Raw genomic sequence first — 6,004 nt, forward strand, 5'->3', positions numbered from 1 at the left:
TTTCAGGACCCATGGTCTCATTTTTCTTTCTCTATTTAAGCATTAAGTAAAAATTTTATACTAATATAGGAGAAACTATGTAGTAATATTTGGCCAGTTATTTTTCACTATTTGTTTGGATGGCAAAATGCATATTAAGCAATTTTTTGCAAAAATGAATTAAATGAGATTATTCTGGATTTAAATTGCCCTAGTAAGATAGAGTACCATAAGATATTTTAGAATCTTTTGAAGGGTGGTAGGCCTTTTGAAGAAACTATTCTTAAAAGGAGCTTTTTGTGTACACATGTATGTTCTTTTTAACCACAACTGAGAAAATACAGCTCTGTTTTGCCCAACTTGACAAATTGTGGAAGAAATTAGTGTAATACAAACTATGGGTTTTCATGTCAAGCAGTTGATAAAAGGCATAGATAAAAATACAGTGAGGGCCAGGGATTTAGCTCAATGGTTTGGCTGCCTGCTGTGCAAGCGCAAGGACCTGAGTTCAATCCCCGGTACCAAAAAAAAAAAAAAAAAAAAATACAGTGGACCCTCGAGTTATGACTGGCCTGACATATGAACAACTTCAGTTGTTCGAACAGATGAACAACCAGAATTTTAGTTTTAACTTAGGACCAAAGACTTGAGTTACAACCTGAATGCTGGCCACTGGTGCTTCCAAATGGTCTTAGTTATAGATTTAACCCTTAAAGAGTTCTGGAAGGGGCATTACTACATCCTTTCCTATGTGGGGTTAATTGAGAAATCCTGGGCCAAGGTCTTTCTGAGGACGCTGAGATCTGCCTGTGTACAGGAGAGAGACTTTGAGGGCTGTGCAAAGGAGCCTGAGCCTTCATCGACCAACTTGAGTTACAACCAGCCCTCTGGAAGGAATTGAGTTCATAAGTCAAGGGTTCATTGTAGCTTACAAAGGACAAAGCCGGTCCCTAACACTAGGTTTTATCTAGAGAAAACATTTTCACAGGCTTAATTTGAGTCTTTTGGAAATTTTACAATTTCACTTTCTTAGGTTTTAAAATCCATTTCTTGTATTTTGGAATTCCTGCTAAATTTTACTTGGCATGTCTTTGTATGCATGGAAGTTTTTTTCTATGGCATATCAACATCACACAATGCATCATTAATCAATGTATTTAATACTTTTATACTAAATGTTTCACAAAATATTCCATTTATAAATTTAAATTTCTAGTAGTATGTGGGTAATAAGAATCAATGAAAATGATTAATTTCCTAGGTTTATGTAATACTAATATTTACAAAGCATTTATTAGTTTTTTATGCGAATTGTTTTTAGGGATGACCGGATCTGATTAAAATACAGACTCTGAAATGATTTGTAAGGCAAGCAGAATGCAGAAGCTGATTAGTAATAAGCTGTGTGATCTGACTTTTGAAAAATCTATTAGGTATGATCTTGAAAGCAACATTAGTTACTTGATACAATAAAAAATAAAGTCTCTAATAGAGTAAGATGTTGTCACTGGGTTGAAGTCTTTTGCTTGGAGACCGTCCTCTTTGCTGTGACATTTACCTCCCTCCCCTAGTCAGTTCGCTAAGCACGGTGCTGTGAGCCGATTCTCTCAAGTCTCAGTGCTTAAAGCGTTACTGGAACCTAGTAATCAGGGTGCATGTGAGCTCTCACTCAGCATTACTTTGGACCAATTCCTTAACGTAGAATCTTTTGGCTGACTGTGCTGAATCTCAGATAAGTCTCTAACAGCAGATTTTCTTTTCCAGGTACCGTTTGTTCCCCCGGATATTCACACACACCTCTGCGGAGAGACAGCTAATCGACCACTTATCAACTAAACAAAGCCATGCTTTTATACTGAAACTCACAGCAGTGTATTCATGAGTAACATTTGTTAAAGTTCTTTCTAAATATTTGGACTAACTCTAGATTTATTCAGTGCAAAATACCTTTAGATAATATTTTCAGGGCCGGGGATTTAGCTCAGTGGTTTTGCTGCCTGCTGCTCAAGCGCGAGGACCTGAGTTCAATCCCGGGTACCAAAAAAAAAAAAAAAAAATTCAAAATTTAACATTTGAAAAATTAGTAGCTTGAATACATGAGGAACTATGCATAGTCATTTGCATGCATAGGATTTGCTCACTGGGTAGATTTTAAACAGATGATAAAAGCTTTTAAGACATGTTAATTTTCTACTAAAAACCACAAGGGAGGTGGGGGAACACACCTCCAACTAGATATAGGGGAGAGATGGTGTTCAAAACCCCGATTCTGACCAGAAGGGACAGTTAAAGGATGCTCTGATGCTGGGTACATGAATGCATTAACCCGTCGGCTTTTCCCAGGAATTGTGGAAGGTGCTCTTTTATCTCAAGTCTTTGACGTTCTCTTTCCATCCTGCCTAAAACGTGCCTCCCCCTTCATGGGGCTGCGGAGGGTAGAAGTCATTATGAGACATTCTGCTCTTGCACACATGCTCTCTGACCCCATGGAAAGATTTCTTATTCATCACGAACAAACAGGGAGGCTTGCAGTAAGACGAGTCCCTCAGTGTTCCCTTGTCCTGGGCTCTTCATGCTCCCAATTCAAAAGTCATATTTTCGGAGACTCAATGAGAATAATTTGAAAAGAACACCATGAAGCTCAGACTTTACACCTGTTTTCACCTAGGAAGGTATAAAGGGGTAAGCTAAAGGAGATTTCAATAAAATTTTAAATAAAAATAGCGTTAGAATTGTCCTTTTTATTTTTCCTATCTAGTGATTTCTGGCCTTGGGAAATCCGGGATCCAATTGAGGCATCTTGGTTGGTGTCTTCTGTCCCAAAGGGACATTGCTTATGTGACCTCTAGGAGGCTCAGTGGTAAACCCGAGGGCCCCCATGCCATCAGTGGGAGGACTCTGGCTTTGTTTTAGGTTTCCTTCTCAGGATCCTTTTAATTTTTTTCTCAAAGGGAACCTACCCACTTATTCTTGGCATTGTTCAGGTTTGTCTCTGTCATCATTTGTTTCCCAATAGTGCAAAGCTTTGTTGCATTTTTTTAAAACTTCATCATACCCAAAATTGTCCCATTTTTTCCTTCTGTGGTTAGTGATTTCATTTTTTCTTTGGGGGCTGGGAATTGAGCCTTTGTGTGTGCTAAAGTCATGCCCCACACTGAGCTACGTCCCCAACTGCGATTTCATTTTTTTTAATATTCACATCAACCTTTGTTTCTTTGCAGTAATTTGAGACTGAAAGAAAATGTAATTTTTCTTCCCCATTGTATATCTTCTCTGTATCCTGCCTGTCCAGTTTACTTTATCAGATTGTTAAAAAGCTCATAAAACAAAAGTAGTTCTCGTCTTTAAGACTTTTTCCTTAGATGCTGTGTTGGTAATCCTCCTTGGATATTATTTCAATGGTGAATTTCCCATACTGTGTTTCTGTCATTGTACTTTATACTTGAGGTGTTTCACTTTGTACATCATTTCATATTTATCAAATAGTACTGAACCAATAGTAGTGTTTCATAGTGTTCAGCTGGGTGTTTATAATTTCATCATATGCAATTTGGAAATTACATGCTCTGAGATATTTCTTAAAATACTTTTAAGCAACATGAAGTTGTACTATCTGAAAAGTCTGGTTTAATGGTAATGGGAGTTGAACCCAGGGCCTTTGCACTGAGCTATGTCCCAGTCTTTTTAAAAAATCTTTTTTTGGTACCAGGGATGGAACTCGGGTCCTTGCACTTGCGCAGCAGGTGACAAAACCACTGAGCTAAATCCCTGGCCCCCCCAAAATTTTTAATTTGAAATAGGGTCTTGCTAAGCCACCAGCTTGCCCATGCTGGGCTCCAACGAGTGATCCTCCTGCCTCAGCCTCCCAGAGTACTGGGATTATGGGCATGCAGCACCACATCTGGTAAAAGGTCTAATTTTTTGATCATTAGACTTTATTAACTGAAAAACTTGTTTGGAAAACAAAACATCTTTTTCATTTGTGTTAGAGTAAAAACTCTCTCTCATTGATATTCTGACACCTTTATCCCTGGTTTGAATTTGTCAATTCCCATTCTCTGTGCAGACTAACCTTTTCCCGCTGCCCATTATCCCTGTAGATTAAAGTTCAACCATTGTTAGAGCCTCTCACTTACGTGAACAACAAGGAAGAGAATTGATTGACCCTTATTTTTACAGACAGAGCCAGTTCACCTGTTGTGGGAGGAGAAATGAATGGTACCTGAAAAAGGCGTGGAAATCCTGGGTTCTGTCTCGAGTCTAAGCAGTAAGGGTGTTAAGACTTGCTCACCTTGCTCAAATATGCTTTTGAAATAACCTGCAGTGGTGCACGTGACAGCTGCATACAAGCCTGACGTGACTTAACGGGAGTCTGATCGTCAGTGGCAAGTTACACATGTGGCCAGCAACTGTGCAGTACCCTGCCAGGTCCCACACTCTAAGTGGAACTTAAACAGGTGATTTATGGTAAAGAAAACTGCGTTTCCTGCCCTCATGGAGTTTTCTAACAAATGCATCTTCTCAGACGGGGGGAGTGGAGTAGGCACAAGACACTGATCAGAAAACAGGCATATTTAATGCCGATGTGAAGACACAGGACAGCCTCGCATTCACAGGGCATTGACCTATGTTTCTAATCTTTTCCTCTCAAAGAAAACCTTTTGCCTTAGAGGAAGAATGAAAGGTTGGCTTGTTTCTGAACTTGACTTGAGGCTCTGCTTTTAGCAGAAGCCCTGACCTAAAATTCCTGGGCGAGCCGAGGATGTAGCTCAGTGGTGCTGCGCCTGCCTCGCAAGCACAAGGTCCTGAGTTTGATGCCCAGTACCAAAAAATAAAAATAAAAATTCCTGGGCGAAGCCATCTCCAACATGTCAAGTTTAGAAACTAACCTTCAAAAGAATGAAGTTTTCTCTGTGCTCTCAAACAGCCAACCTGCTGATTAAGACAGGTACTAAGGGTTATCTTGCTGCAAAATTCACTGTTTAGGAAGTGTGGCTTTGTAGCTATTCTGTTTCTTCCAGAATTTAAAGAAACCAAATGAACAGTTTACTTATAACTCTTGCATTTACCAGTCAGGTAAGAGTTTGGACTTTTAAAATTTGGTTTGTCCATGTACTTATCTTTCTGGAAATATGTATAATCAATGTTTTTTAAAAAGATTTGGAGATCACAGACACAGACAGACACAATCAGTGCTTTAGAAATAGATCTTATTTTTTGTAAGTATCAATAAGTAATCAATTTAGAAACTTTAGACAATATATGAACTGAAAGAAGCAAAAGTAGCACCTCTGCTCTCATATCCCAAAAGAGAATTGTCATTAACAAGTTAACATAATTCCAAATAGCTCCCCATCCCTGTGCAGCTTGAAAAGGTTTTGAAAACATATTCAGGATATACATGAAGTTTTGGTTTTTTAAAAACAACAAACAGCAACCTCCACTTGCTTCACAGAGCAGAGTTTTCATTTTTTATTTTCATGGATTTAGGAAAACATTTCCTCAGGGATTAATTTAGGGATCACTATAACTGGGTTCCTTTTACTAACAACTGATGTGTTTCCCCACAGATTTTAAACTGTGCTAGATCAAAAGAATATATTATTATCGCAAGGTGATTTGATACAGATATTTATGCATTTTTAAAGCCTCTAATTTTTCCATGTATATAGAATTTATGGTAATATACTCTTGCTAAAATTTATACTAAAATATAAAATGTATACATGACTGACGGTAAATGTTGATTCAGAGGTATTAGAAGTCCAGCTCTTTGAGAACTAATGTAATGGATTTGAGTGCTTCATTTTCCATGGCTGCATAGTTTAAGTCATACAAATGTCATTTAAGGGTTAAAACGAATGTCACTACCCCTCCCCTCCCCCATTTCTTCTCTAAGGCTCAAGTTTGCTCTTTCTTCTGAGAGGAATGAAATGTTCCCTGTTTGGTCCCCAGGGCCACGCTGTGCCATGGTAAGTACACAGTAACAGCAGTAGGGTGGAGTGAGAGGGGGCAACCCTCTCTC

At 38.6% G+C, this 6,004-nt stretch overlaps 1 long non-coding RNA gene across 5 annotated transcripts in view; it reads left to right on the forward strand.

The window, feature by feature from the left end:
- Positions 1 to 2,700, forward strand: part of LOC110344886 (uncharacterized) — a 66,416-nt gene extending 63,716 nt beyond the window's left edge. For all 5 annotated transcript variants that reach the window (XR_002387808.2, XR_002387812.2, XR_002387811.2 and 2 more), the window contains one exon: positions 1,744 to 2,700. This is a non-coding gene — a long non-coding RNA (uncharacterized LOC110344886). The remainder of the gene's footprint in view (positions 1 to 1,743) is intronic.
- The last annotated feature ends 3,304 nt before the right edge of the window (positions 2,701 to 6,004 follow it).

The sequence above is a fragment of the Heterocephalus glaber genome, unplaced genomic scaffold (genome assembly GCF_053883595.1).
Source record: "Heterocephalus glaber isolate CG9 unplaced genomic scaffold, H.glaber_assembly_v1.0 deba00000768, whole genome shotgun sequence".
NCBI classification, from domain to species: domain Eukaryota; kingdom Metazoa; phylum Chordata; class Mammalia; order Rodentia; family Bathyergidae; genus Heterocephalus; species Heterocephalus glaber.